The 14,337-nt window shown below is 40.8% G+C and overlaps 1 protein-coding gene and 1 long non-coding RNA gene across 4 annotated transcripts in view; both read right to left on the reverse strand.

Annotated features, from left to right (window-relative positions):
* Positions 1-14,070, reverse strand: part of LOC109307941 — an 18,934-nt gene extending 4,864 nt beyond the window's left edge. Inside the window, exon 1 of the long non-coding RNA XR_002100416.1 lies at positions 14,060-14,070. This is a non-coding gene — a long non-coding RNA (uncharacterized LOC109307941). The remainder of the gene's footprint in view (positions 1-14,059) is intronic.
* Positions 1-14,337, reverse strand: part of PDE4D (phosphodiesterase 4D) — a 1,130,464-nt gene that overhangs the window by 481,880 nt on the left and 634,247 nt on the right. The window lies entirely within an intron of this gene.

The raw sequence follows: 14,337 nt of genomic DNA on the forward strand, positions 1-14,337 counted from the left end.
GAATTTCTTTACTGTCCGAGCCCCCAAGGTCTGGAACAGCCTGCCATTGGAGGTGGTTCAAGCACCTACACTGAACACCTTCAAGAGCAAATTGGATGCTTATCTTGTTGGGATCCTATGACCCCAGCTGACTTCCTGCCCTTTGGGTTGGGGGCTGGACTCGATGATCTTCCGAGGTCCCTTCCAGCCCAAATGTCTATGAAATCTATGACACTGGAGATAGGCCTGTTGAAAGTCTATGGGTTAGGGTCAGAGGGGAGGACAACCAGGAGCACCAGACCATGAAGAAGTGGTTGATGAGGCTTTCCTCAAACAGCTACTGGAAGTTTCCCAATAACTGGCCCTGGCTTTCATGGGGGACTTCAATCACCCTGACATCTGCCTGGAAAGCAATACAGCAATATATAGACAATCCAGAAAGTTTTTGGAGAGTGCTGGGGACAACTTCCTGCTGCAAGTGCTGGAGTGGCCAACTAGGGGCCATGGTCTTCTTGACCTGCTGCTCACAAACAGGGAAGAATTGGTGAGGAATGTAGTAGTGGATGGCAATTTGGGCAGCAAAGACCACAATGATGATTGAGTTCAGGATCCAGAGGAAAAGAAGGGAGGAAAGCAGCAAAGTGCAGATCCTGGACTTTAGAAAAGCATACTTCAACTTTCTCAGGGAACTCATGGGCAGGATCCCCTGGGAAGCCAGTCTGAGGGGGAGAGGAGTCAAGGAGAGTTGGCTTTACTTTAAACAAACCTTACTGAGGGCACAGAAACAAACCATCTCTATGTGCAGGAAGACAAAGAACAGCTTGGGAACTCTTTAGTAAACTAAAACACAAAAAGGAAACTTATAAGAAGTGGATACTTGGACAAACAAGTAGGGAGGAGTATAAGAGCATTACTAAGGCATGCAGGAATGAAATCAGGAAGGCCAAAGCACATAGGGAGTTGCAGCTAGTGAGGGACATGAAGGGTAACAAGAAGTGTTTCTACAAGTATGGCAGCAACAAGAGGAGGACCAGGGAAGGTGTGGGTCCTGTGTTAAATGGGGGAGGAAACTTAGTGACAGATGATGCAGAAAAGACTGAAGTACTCAATGCCTTTTTCACCTCAGTCTTCACAGGCAAAGTCAGCTCCCAGACTACTGCACCTGGCAGCAGAGTTTGGGGAGGAGGTGAGCAGACAACAGTGGCAACAGAACAGGTTAGGAACTATTTAGAAAAGCTGGATGTGTACAAGTCCATGAGGCCTGACGGGATGCACCTGAGGGTGTTCAGGAGTTGGCCAATGTTATTGCAGAGCCGTTAGCCATTATCTTTGAAAACTCATGGTGACTGGGAGAGGTCCTGGATGATTGGGAAAGGGCAAATATAAGAATTCCATCTTTAAGAAAGCAAAGAAAGAGGATCCAGGGAACTATGGACTGGTCAACCTAATCTCAGTTCCTGGAAAAATCATGGAGCAGGTCCTCAAGGAATCCACTAAGGGCAAGTCAAGCCTGACCAGCCTTATATGATGAGATGAGTAGCTCTATGAATGCAGGGAGACCAGCTGATGTCATATACCTTGACTTTAACAAGGCTTTTGATATGGTCTCCCACAACATTCTCACAAGTAAACTAAGGAAGTATGGGTTGGACGAATGGACTGTAAAGCAGACAGAAAACTGGCTGGTTCATCAGGCTCACAGGTTAATAGTCAATGGTTTGATGTCTAGTTGACAGCCAGTATCAAGTGCAATATTCCAGGAATAGATCCTGGGGCCAGTTTTGTTTATCGAAGATAGGATACGGTGCACCACCAGCAAGTTTGCAGATTACACCAAGCTGGGGGGAGTACATAGATATGCTGGAGGATACGGCTAGGATTCAGAGAGACCTCAACAAATTGGAAGACTGAACCAAAATAAATCTCATGGGCTACATCCAGATGTGCAGGTGTCTGCGCCTGCAGCAGCACAAGTAATAGAGGCAAAATTTGTGTCACTACATTGTGCTGCAGCACATGCCCCTGCACATGGGCTCTGTTGCAGGACACTGTTCCACTTTGGGCAAATTGATCTTGCTCAGCTCCTCCCAAATCCTAGAGTGCTGGGGGAGATGGGTCACAGATGGTGGAGTAGAGACAATCTAGACAGCAGGCAGAGCATCTCCCTGGAGGACCAAGTTTCTGTTTATTCTGGTGCACACTGTTGTAGCATGTGCCATGGCACTTTATTTTCCTTGGATTTTTTAAAATTTGTTTTTGCTACCTGGAAATACTAATATCAAACTTGGCTGCCATGCTGCAAATTTGCAGAATGGGAAACATCTTAACATTCTACATGTGTGGTTTGTAGTACTGCAAAGAGGACAGAGGAATCACAAACTGAATGTGCCTGCATGTGGGGATGCAGCCATGAGCTTCCACAAGGAGAAGTACAAAGTTCTGCACTTAGGACAGAACAATATCATGCACTGGTAAAGGCTGGGAACCATCTGCAGAAAAGGACTTGGGGATTACAATGGACAAGATGCTAAATATGAGCCAACAGGGTGCCCTTGTTGTGAAGAAGGCTAACAGCATACTGGGTTGCATTGGTAGGAGCATTGCCAGCAGATCGAGGGAAGTAATTATTCTTCTCTATTCAGCACTGGTGAGGCCATATTTGGAGCACTGTGTCCAGTTTTGGTCCCCTGACTACAGAAACGATATGGAGAAATTGGAGAGAGTCCAACAGAGGGCAACAAAAATGGTTAGAGGACTGGGGCACACAACTTCTGAGAAGAGGCTGAGGGAACTGGGCTTATTTAAGCTGGAGAAGAGAAGACTGAGGGAGGATTTGATAGCAGCCTTCAACTACCTGACGGTAGTTCCAAAGAGGATAGAGCTGGACTGTTCTCAGTGGTGGTAGACAACAGAACAAGGAGCAGTAGTTTCAAAGTTGCAGCAAGGGAAGTTTAGGTTACATATTAGGAAAAACTCTCTCACTAAGAAGGTAGTAAAGCACTGGAACAGGTTACCCAGAGAGGTTGTGGAATCTCCATCCTTGGATGTTTTTTAAGACCTGTCTAAAAAAAGCCTTAATTGGGATGATCTAGTTGGGGATGGTCCTGCTTTGAGCAAGGTTTGGACTAGAAGGCCTCCTGAGGTGCCTTCCAAACCTAATTTTCTATGATTCTAAGGAGCAACTGGGGCAGGGGGGGGAGAGATGTGGGACAGGAGACTGGGGGTGGAAGGGAGAATGGGGGCTTGAGACTGGGGACAGCAGGCAGGGGAGCAGAGGTGGTAGGGGGGCAGTCACAGGGGACAAGGTGAGTGAGGAAGGGGACAGGGGTCAAGCTGTTTATTCTTCCCCACTGCCAGCCCCTTCAGTACTCCCATCCCCTGCCTCTCCATTGTCTTCCCTACCACCTGTTCCCCCAGTACCTACCCCACTGCTTTCCCCCAACTTCCTTTCCCACTGCCTGCCCCCCTCCCAATGCTTTCTCCCCTTCAGTGGAGGGAACAAATTTAAGGTGACCCTCCAATAATTAAATTCTAAACATGAAATATTATAACAAACTTATACCTTTTCCATGTATAGAATCTAATTATTGGGCGGTTATCTTAAATTCAGGTTTGTCTTGAATTTGGATAGATATGGTATATAGATATAAATAAAAAAGGCAAATGGCTGTGCTGCCTGTCTCACCTAATGTCTGTACCACAACTCTTGTATGGTTACAATAGAAACCTTACACCGTCTGTCCTGTAGTCTAAACTTTATCTAAGATCAGGTGTTTCCAGTTACCCTTCATTATATGGTTGCCCAATGAATATTAATGATTTAGTCTCAACATCTCACTGATGTAACAAAGGATTATAATTCCCATTCTGAGATAGGGGAAGTAAGACACAAAAATATTTCTTAAGGTCCTATGATGTACTGGCTAAAGGCATGGGCAGCAATAAACAAAGATCATATCCAACAGTCAAGGAACAGAGAAAAAGGGAGATGGAGATGATTTATCAGAACACTTTTTTTCAGAGCAGTTTGACTACATTATACTTTATTGTGGGTTAACAGAGCTTTTCTTGCTTACATGGATTGTTGTCAGTGTATTTGCATATATGTAAAACTTGTAGGACTGCTAAATTAGAGAATAAACCCAGATCAGCTTACCTGTTTACACATCTATTTATTTATTTAAACTCTTATTTAGTTGCTTACCTTCCATTGGAATCAATTAATTTGGCACCTGACCTCACCTTTGTGAATCTAGGCCCATGGACTCCAATTCCTAGATTCAGTAATGTGCATTAGGCCCTGATGCTTGTATGTATACTACCAGGGCCAGCCTGTCGTATACTGCGAAGCCTGTGGCCACAGGGGGCCCTTGCTTCCAGCTGCTGGCCACCCCCTCCACCCACTGCTGCTGCCACTGGCTTCACACCTGGCCGTTTGCCACTCCCCCAACTGCCACCAACACTGCCGCCCCCAGCTTCTGTGGCTGCTCGCCCCTTCGCCCCACCCCCACCCCCAGCTTCCTCAGGGTTGGGGGACCAAAACCTATTTCTTGCAGGGGGCCCCAAAAAATCGTGGGCCAGCTCTTTATACTACTATACCAGATTTGAAAGCAGTTGTTTAAAACTATTCATTTTATACTTCTTGCACGATATTTTTGTGGTGTATACACTGATTTTGCGCACCAACAGTATTTTAATGTCTTGTTGCCTGACCAGTTTCTCACATTTTTAGTCTTGGTCTAGATGAACAGAAAGTGTTAATCCATCACTCTCAAATTCTGTAGCCAACCCTTAATATCACTGCATAACTCACAATGATTTATTCAAAAAAATGTACCCAAAGAGACACATGGTGAAGAAGAAAGTAAGTGTATGACAGGTTACAGACCACATGGTATAAGAAAAACATTTTCAGTTCCCTTTTTTATGCAGGTCTAGGGAACTGAAAATGAACCATTTACAATAATCATCTGCATTTTATAACCACAGAGAGTTCAAAGCCAATTATAAAATGTTTGCATTTACAAAATGAAAATACTACCTTAAAAACAGACAGTGTATATTCTCATGCATCATTTACCACAAGTGGCCCTGCATCTCAAGTATAGTATTTTGTTTTTTTTGCAGGAAGAATAATCAGAATGCACAATTTAAAAAATGTGGGTCAATTTACAATATGGTTAACTGAAACTTAAAATTCAAGTATATTCCCAGAGTATATGTGGATATATTTGAAAAATATGCCACATCCACATAAAATCTATGTATATAAAAAAAGAAGAACAATAAGCAAAGCTGTTCCAAGTTCACCATGTGTCATACAAAACACATGGAACAAAATATTAATTGCCCAAAGCACTTGGTATTTAATTTAAGAAAATACAGAAGTTCATTTAATGAACAGAAGGAATGTGGAAAGGAGAACATGTGGTTACATAACTTAGTCATGTGACTAATTAGTAGGTTTAACATTAAAAAATATATATATGTATATTTTAAAGACATAAACAACTACATATTATTAATGCTATAAGGAAACTCCCCTGGCCATCTGCCTGTTCACCATAAAAACATATTTAGCCTGTTACACTTCCTGGGGAACATAAAAGTGCCGCCTGAGTGGGATTTTCCTTTGCTAACAGTCACTCCTCCCACACAAAGACTATGATCAAACTTTGCTCAGAGCATTACACATCACCACTACCCTGCATTTTATATTTGTATGTAAGCTGCAGAATTAAAATATAATCCCTCCTCAGAGAGAAAAAAAAAAAAAGGGACAGCTGCTCCGCACCCTCTACTTTAAATGTCAATGCCTATATTTCTTCATAACTGAACATGATGATGCAAATTTATCATTGGACCATCCCAAAATACTACTATGGCATTCTGTTTATATCAATCCTTTCCCTAATTTAGAAAGGATGTGCACAGGACCGCTGGTCCACCCCATTTCAACATGTCACCAAAAGGCCTAAGTGGTGGAGACAGTCTTGCAGCATTCTTTGAATCTGAGCTTTTCACTCTAATGTGAAAGAAGAAATCCTGCCCATACAGAAGCTTATTGGAGATTTGCCACTGGTTTCAACAGATCCAGGATTTCAGCCAGGTCTCTGAATGATAACATAAGAGGCTTGCTGCTGCTTATTATAGAGCCACAATTTAATTTTTTTTACTATATTGTACTCTAATATTTGCACCAAGTTGCCATTAACATACCAATTTTATGATGAAAGTACAAAAAAGAAGCTAGACCTCCAGGTTTTTTAGTTAAAGAGAAAAGAGAAGGATCATAATGAAGTTGAGTTTAAGAGATTAATACTCTATAATTCTTTTTTAATTTTTCTCCAGGACTGCCCCAAAATGTCAGCTATTCCTAAATCAAGAGAAACTATAAATGGGCCTTTTCAGGGGAGAATACTGTAAATGTTTTTTTGGCCACAGTGGTTTCCAATCTTCACTTCTAAGAGCTATGTTTCTTGCTGTTGTACAATGGAATCATATGCCTGTCTTGCTCTGCCATAAAGGTAGTTCCCATAAAAAAACAAGTTGCATATTCAGATGATTTTCATAATAGTAATGTTTATGGGGTTTTCTTCTGAATGAGAACAAACCTTTTAAGTGGTTTCTCTCTGTTTGACAACATACCTTCAAACTAATAGTTTATCATTGCTAAAATCTAAATTATTCATGCACCCTATGTTTGCCTAATGATGATTTTTTCTTCTGGTAACTTGAGACACTTTTACATGTGCTCCAAGGGTTGAGGGGGATGGGGGTCAGCACTTTAATTAGAGTGGCTTCAAGAGCTGTTCTAATTAAAGCACTGCAGTGCATTGGGTATCAGCATCCCCATGTTTCAAAATGGTGGTGGGAGCACATGAATGAAAGTTTGTTCTTCAAGCTTTATTTCAAGCACCCCCACCACAAGTTTTAAGCATGGGACACTGATGCACAAGATGTGGGCCAAATCTCCGCCAAATGGAATCAGGGACCAAAGCTTCACACAGCACTACCAGATACTACAGATTCCATAGAGCTCATCTGCCATAAGCCTTTATCATCCTACCTATACTTATGCACATAATTTACTTTTAAACTTCACTCTCTTCTTCCTTAAACATATTTTAATTTAAAGAGTCACTGCTAGATGATTACAGACACAGTCAATCTAAACAATATTTTGTGAGTCAATTAGTTTTAGAACCAGTAGCTATGCAATTCTAGTGAAAATTAAAACTGATATAAATTTGTAGTAATGCATATTGATTGCTCTCTTGAAGCTCCATAAAACATAAATGCAACTCCAATCATTGTATTGTAATCTAGGATCCAGCATTTCTACAATGTCCTGGAGTAACTTCCATTAGCGTGGGGCTTTATCAGAAAATCTTACTTTTTTGGTTTTTTTAATCAAACGCCTGTTCATGAAGTGAGTCTAAAAGAATCCCAAATTTAGTTTATCAAAATGTAACCAAGTTTATCCTGAAAGCTCATAAATCTAAAAGCAAATTGAAAAATATCCAAATAATACTGGTATTTTTTTCAAAATCTCATTATTTTAAAAACTATGTATTGATTTTTAGAGTCTGAGTCATGATTTTTGCTCCCTTGGAACTGACAATTTTGTTGATTAAAATGCAAAATGAGATTCCCATTCAGGCTAAAGCCCTTTGCACGGTGCCAGAGCAGTTAAGACATCTCACCACAGCTTTGGCAGCGTGAGTTCAAGCCCTGCTTTAGACTTCTGTCAAAGACTGCTCCCAGTTGACTGCTCCCTGACATTACTACATTTTCCTCACTCCTTTCAGGTGCAGAAATCAGCTTCTCTGCTTAAGACCCATGTCCCCGTTTGGATAAAGATTTTCCAAGGGACAGATACATGTGGTATGTAAATAAATCCAGTATTAGCCAGATCACTCCTTAGTGTACCATTACTTAATGAAATCTGGCAACACTAACCCTATGGACTGTTAAGCTCAGTAAGGCATTTGACTTGACTGTAGCCTCTTCACACGCCAGCTAAAGGCACTGTACTATTATAAAGGTACTTCAGATGCCCTGGATCTAGCTAGAAAAGAATGAATTTTACATAGAAACCAGGAAGAAAGACAGCCATATGCTGTTTCATGAGAACTACACCCTCAATCCTTGGCATAATGTAGCTAGCATCAGTCATGCAGTGTGGGCCATTTTGACCCTTAATACAGTCCAGATTTGGAAAGACACATCCTCTACCTTATTCTCCACTTCTGCTAGGCTATGAATTTTGTGCTGAATGTCAAAAAAGTACAGACTGAATATCACTAATTCTGTACATGTTAATATAATTTTATGTGTTGTCAAAGAAAAAAAGCAGCAGTGTCTAGACAGAATGTGTGAAAGATTTTCCATAGCAAATGCTTTTCTTCAAATAACAGCACATTAGGTCATGGGGAACTGTAAAACATAGTGAAAGACAAGTTACTCTCTGAGACTTTTCTACTCCTTTAGGGGTCAGAAAAATATCACTAGGTGAACCAATTAGTTGTCTGTGATGCTAACCTCCTTCACAAATAATACTGCCAAGAACTCAAGTTCTAGTCACAATACTCTCTCTCATTTTTCAAATTTCCAAGCTCAGTAAGTTATTCACAGGACAGCTCATTTCAACAGCTAAATGATTGGTAAAGTCAGTCTACATTTAGCCTCTAGCATTTTTTGGATGTTTGACCTGCAGAAGTATTCAGAATTGTATTAGAGAGCAGGCAATTCCACAGCAGCATTCTAATACTGCCTGCAAACCCTCCTTTTCTTCTGTCAATATTAAAAATTAAACAACATTTCAGTATTAGCACTGTTCAAGCTGTTTCCAGTGAAACATCAAATCGCGGGGATCTCTTCTAGTTTTATATTATAAAGCCACTGTTAGTATTTCATTTTGGTCAGAAGGAAATCCACCAATCACCCGCTTCTGTGTTATGGCCATGAGATTTTTTCACAAAGTGCCTATATTTTTCAATATTCTAGAAAATAGCATAATTCCTTAACTTTCATTTGCAAAATCCTATAAAGACAATACAAAAAAATGCAAAATGTTAACTATTCACATAAAACAAGAATAACACTGTACAGCAAAAAATGAAAATGCAATTTTCTTCCATAAAATGTCAAGGGATACTCAAAGGAGAATTTGCTTCAGGACTAGAAATCAAAAGAAGAGAAGAAAATAAATCATTAATATAATAATGTTATATTATCGTGTTGCTGGCAAATTTACTATCCTCAACAGACATACCAAGTGAGAGTTATTCACATTTTTTTGTGTAATAGAAGAAATGTGAGTAAAAAAAGGATCTGCTGAATCAGATCTTTTGCAACTGCTTCAGTATGAGTGGTAGAGGAGCTTTCAGTAATGAATAGGCAGCTGCATATTTTGAATTAATGCCAGATGGATCTTGCATCATGGAGTAATACTGAAACAACTCACTGTACATTTCAGGTAGAGGCTTCAGTGAAATAAATGAACCCCATAAAATGTAAAATTGCATTTCTAAGTGGTAAGTGTGCATCTGAGAAATGTTATTACATTCCATTTTTTTAAATATTTAACACACTTATTTTTGTGCATAAATTACTTAGGCTTGGGGTAGGGAGAGAATCTATTCACTGATATACATCTACATCTCAGCACAGAGCTATAATTCCCTGACACTTTCCATTACTAGATTCTGTATTCAGTTGCTTACAATGTTGCCTGCTTTTAACTATTCAAGTTGGAATTTTCCATCCTGTGTCCGTCCTAGAATAAATGGGCCTTTTGGTGGGGAAATTTCAGCAAAAGGGATCAGCTGTTTTTCAGAGCAAGGCTAAAGGAAATTATGTTGCTTTGCTCATATTAGAATTTGTTTCCAAATAACCCTGCCCCTATTAGTGGTATAGTAGTAAGGTTCTGCAAATGTATCAAGAGTATACAGTAAATGCTACTGCTGTCCATAGAATCAGTAAGAGGATGGTTTTATAGCGAGGAAGCTGGCTGTAACCTACAGAACTGGATTCCATCCCCGTCTCTGTCACAGAGGCTTATACAATTCCAAGCTCCATCACACCAGGGCTGTGCAACTTCAGAGCAGCAAGGGGCTGCATGTCATGCAGGCCTCCATGGTGCTGCTGGCAATCTCCCTCACCCTACTGTGCCATGGCCTGCTGTTGTGCCACATTTTGTGGGCCCCCTGGACTCCCCTTCTTGGGCCACAGGCTCCACCATCCCACTGTGCCTTCAGGGGCAGAAAGCAGAAACCAAGGAGGGAGGGAGACTCCAAAGATTGACAGCAGCAGCATCTGGAGCAGTGGGGAAAGTTGCATGCAGACCAGGAGCCTGTAGCCTGCAATTTAACCCCTCATGGACCATATGCTGGACAGCTCTGGCTTACACCAAGCTTTTGAGGTGGCCACTAACTGGGAACCCAACATGCAACATGTGAAGTTGATTAAACAATTCTTTGAACAAGTTATTCTCAAAATATGTTAAGGATTTTGGCTAATGATTCCCTATGTATCTCAAGGTGGACACACAAATTTATCAAATACTTCTAACAATTTTGGCTTTAATCTTTCTGTGATTCATTTTCCCATCTGTAAACTGGGAAAAACAACATCATATATTTTGGCAGACTGTGGTAAGATACATTTATTAATGTTTGCAAAGCATTAAGATACTGTTATGATGAATGCTAAAGAAGGGGGGGGTAAGAGCAATTATTAAACAACTACTTATGTAGTAGGTGATCATGCCGTTAACAGCTCTATAAATCATGCACGTAAAGAGGTCAAACTTGATCAACAATAATTCTAACGTTTCCTAATTTCTGAGTGTTTGACTTTGCAACCATAATAATTTTAATGTAGTTTCTTTGTAGTTTTAATAATGTGTCATATCGTTTTCAATTCAGATACTATTTATGCCACAAAACAAAGTTGTATACCATGCTAAATATTTTCTGACAGCTGAATGCAAAATCCTAGCTTTGACAGTCTGTATTGTTCCTAATGGGAAGAAAAGGGGATTCTTCTAGAACATCTCCCAAGTCTCACTTGATCTGTTCATACCAATCCACCAGCCTGTGTTTAGCTACTTTAAATGCCTCATTGGTCATCATCTCTAAATATGTCCTAAGGTCTCTTAATACCTGAGATTTAAGAGACAAAGGCTTGATCTTTTTATTCAAAATTATTTTAAAATATTTTAAAAAGGAATATTTTAGCTCTGAGGTAGAAAAGTGAAATCATATTCCTTCAGACATAGGCACATACAGTCAGGATGGACAGCTGTTCATCTAGGCACTGCCTTTAACAGCCATGTATACATGGTCTCTTGGCTTTCCACCTGCATTCCCATCTGTCTGAATGGAAGCGAGTCCAACCACAAAATGGTCCGACCTTTTCACTAGCATGTAATTGACAAAACAGAGTAATTTCAGTTGGGCAAATACCATTTCCCCTACAGGTAATACTTCTTGTACAACAGTATCAAAATACCAACATGCAGCCCTGTCACACTTTTTCAAGTGCTATTTCCCCATGGACGTCAGAATACAGATAGACAAAGGTCAGAGAAATCTAAGGCATCCAGACACTTTTAAGAGTTGTTTTCTTAGCACCTTCTCAATCATCATACCCATAAAAGAAAATAAGCTGACAATTGACCAGGCTGTCAGCGTCAAGGGCTGATTTCTTGTTCATGAACCATACAATTGCGTCCTTAAAAACGATCATGATAATACCCTCTGTAGGAAAGGTACTGACAATCTCCACCAACAATATACTCTTTACTTTCCCCTGATTTTCACAAATCCAGATCTTAGTTAGCAGCAGCAGTTAAAACAGAAGATTCCATATTTACTCCTTTAATGCAACACAGCAGAGATGTAGATGGCTGGATCGGATTTTGAGTATCTTTATCTGAAAATTCTGAGTGGAAACTGAAAAGTCCTGAACTCGTCATCAGAAGAGTTCTGTGCCAGACTCTACCACTGGTCTGCAATGTGAATGTAGGAAGTCATTTCTTCTTTATGTACATCTCTCACTGCTCACCCACTTTTCCATTTAGACCTAGTCCTTTGGGACAGGAATTGCATCTTACCAAGCGTTTGGAGAATGCTTAGAACAACAGGATACTCGTCTTCATTAGAGCCTCTTATCACTACAAAAAATGCAAAACTCGAGAACTCTTGGTTCAGAGATGACACCTTTTCTTAGACCAACCAAGAAATCACAACAAAATTATCTTAAGATCAGATATTTTGGGGGGATTTCTTAGTTGGTCTAATAAAAGGTGTCATCTCTGAACCAAGAGTTCTCGAGTTTTGCATTTCTTTTTTGTCACGGACCAACATGGCTACCACGTACACCTCTTATCGCTACTAATACATAACAAATAAACATCACCTGACAATACGAGGAACATGAATCAAAGAGCCCTTTTGGGGGCTTTCTATATATCCATCCATAAAGGTGTACTGACAAGTGATTACCCACCTGAAGTAGTAAAGATATATTAATCACTACATGTAAAATGTCTTCATAGTTTTGCAAGCCTCTCCCTCTTCCCCCCCCCCAGAATGCAACATTCACCTGCTTAAGAAAAGAACAAAAATTAATACACATTGTTATTTGACAGAAACCTTGGACCTATGATTAATGACTAATTAATCCAGCCTCTTCTGAAAAACAATGACCATCTCAAGTTAACCCTTGGAGCAAGGCTGTGCTGGCTTATAAGCAGTCCCACAACTTCAAACAACATCTCTTTAGCAACAGACTGCCTAACTCCAAATCTCAGCAAACCACCAGGCCTTGCTATAGACTGAGATACCAGCTGTGCGTCCCCTCAACACAGATCACATCACCACTGGACCAAGCCACATGAATTATAAGCATCCAAGGTTCATTCACCAGCTCTTCTATAATATTATAAATACTGTCACCTGCTTATAGTGTCCCTCTGCTGTGTATATTGGATATGTGGGGCAACCCCGACATAAAGAATGAATGAATGAATGCTGAGTGGACTTCAGTTCTCAAAAGACACTCAAGTCTGTGGCAGAACGCTTTAAGCTCCTTGGACATTCCATCACTGACCTCAGAGTAGCTGGCCTTAAATAAAAAGAAAACCTTTGAAAAACAATCTGAATGTGAAATTGTGAAATAAGAAATCATCCATTGATTGCACTGTGCTTAACATGGTCTCAGCAGAGATCTATGGGTCCTTATCCCATTACCTGGATTAGCTTTTAATTCCAGCTACTTATTCCTATGTTTTATGGCTTAACTGACCTGTTTATCCCTATTGAGCTTTTCAGCACAGCTTTTGCCTCTCTTAGAAGTGTCCTCTCCCATGTCCTTTCCTCGGTACTTATATTACTGTATTATTATTACTGTATTTATAGTTATATAAATTATATAATTTCCTCAGTATTTATAGGATTTATATAATCCTTTCTATTTAAAACTCTTTCTTTCTATAAGTCCACTCACATTATCTAAAGAAAGAAGCCCTCACTTTGGAGAGTGAAGAAAACTTCTCTGAGCCAGATTTAATTTGGTTTATTTCTGATTTAATTCAGTTCAGTTCTCCCTAAATTGAAACAGTGGGTTTTTAAAAACACTGCTTCAATTTGGGGAGAATTAAAGTGAACTAAACCCCCATGGCATGTACACAAGGGTGGGGGCCCGATCCTTACCTGCCTCTTTGGTGTGGGGTTTGGAGGGGGCAAGCTGCTGGCAGGCTGAGCAGTCCCTGAGCTGCATAGGGGTCACCCAGGTGGCACCCATTCACTGGCACCCAGCCCAAGCAATCCCAGGGGGCGCTGCAGCCATGGAGGGAAGCATTGGACCCCCTGCAGCTGCTGAGGGAAGCACTGGGCCCCCGCACAGCTCAGGCAGGCAGGCAGGTTCCAGAGAGAAGAAGAAAAAAAAATCAGGCTCGCTGCTTTTTTTTTTCCCCCTTCAATGGAGCCTGCCTGCATGGGCTGTCACTGGGTCCTAGAGCATCTGAGCCGTGTGGGGCCCACCAAGCCCTGAGCCCATTGGCTTCCTGCACCCTTTGCACTGTTGTACTTTGTTAGGTAGCAAGCTAAAACACTTTGGAGGCATTTTATCTTCCTACATACCCAAGTCATTTAAAGAGGAATATGCCACTGAGCATGCAAATGGCAAAGCCACTAAAAGAAAGAGACTTGGGGGTCATCATTGACCACAAGATGAACACAAGCCTGCAATGCAATGCTGCAGCTACTAAAGTGACCAAAACGCTGGCTTGCATCCGTAGATGCTTCTCAAGCAAATCCCAGGATGTCATTCTCCCCTTGTACTCGGCCT

Source organism: Crocodylus porosus, unplaced genomic scaffold, assembly GCF_001723895.1.
Source record: "Crocodylus porosus isolate Cpor-Errol unplaced genomic scaffold, CroPor_comp1, whole genome shotgun sequence".
NCBI lineage: Eukaryota > Metazoa > Chordata > Crocodylia > Crocodylidae > Crocodylus > Crocodylus porosus.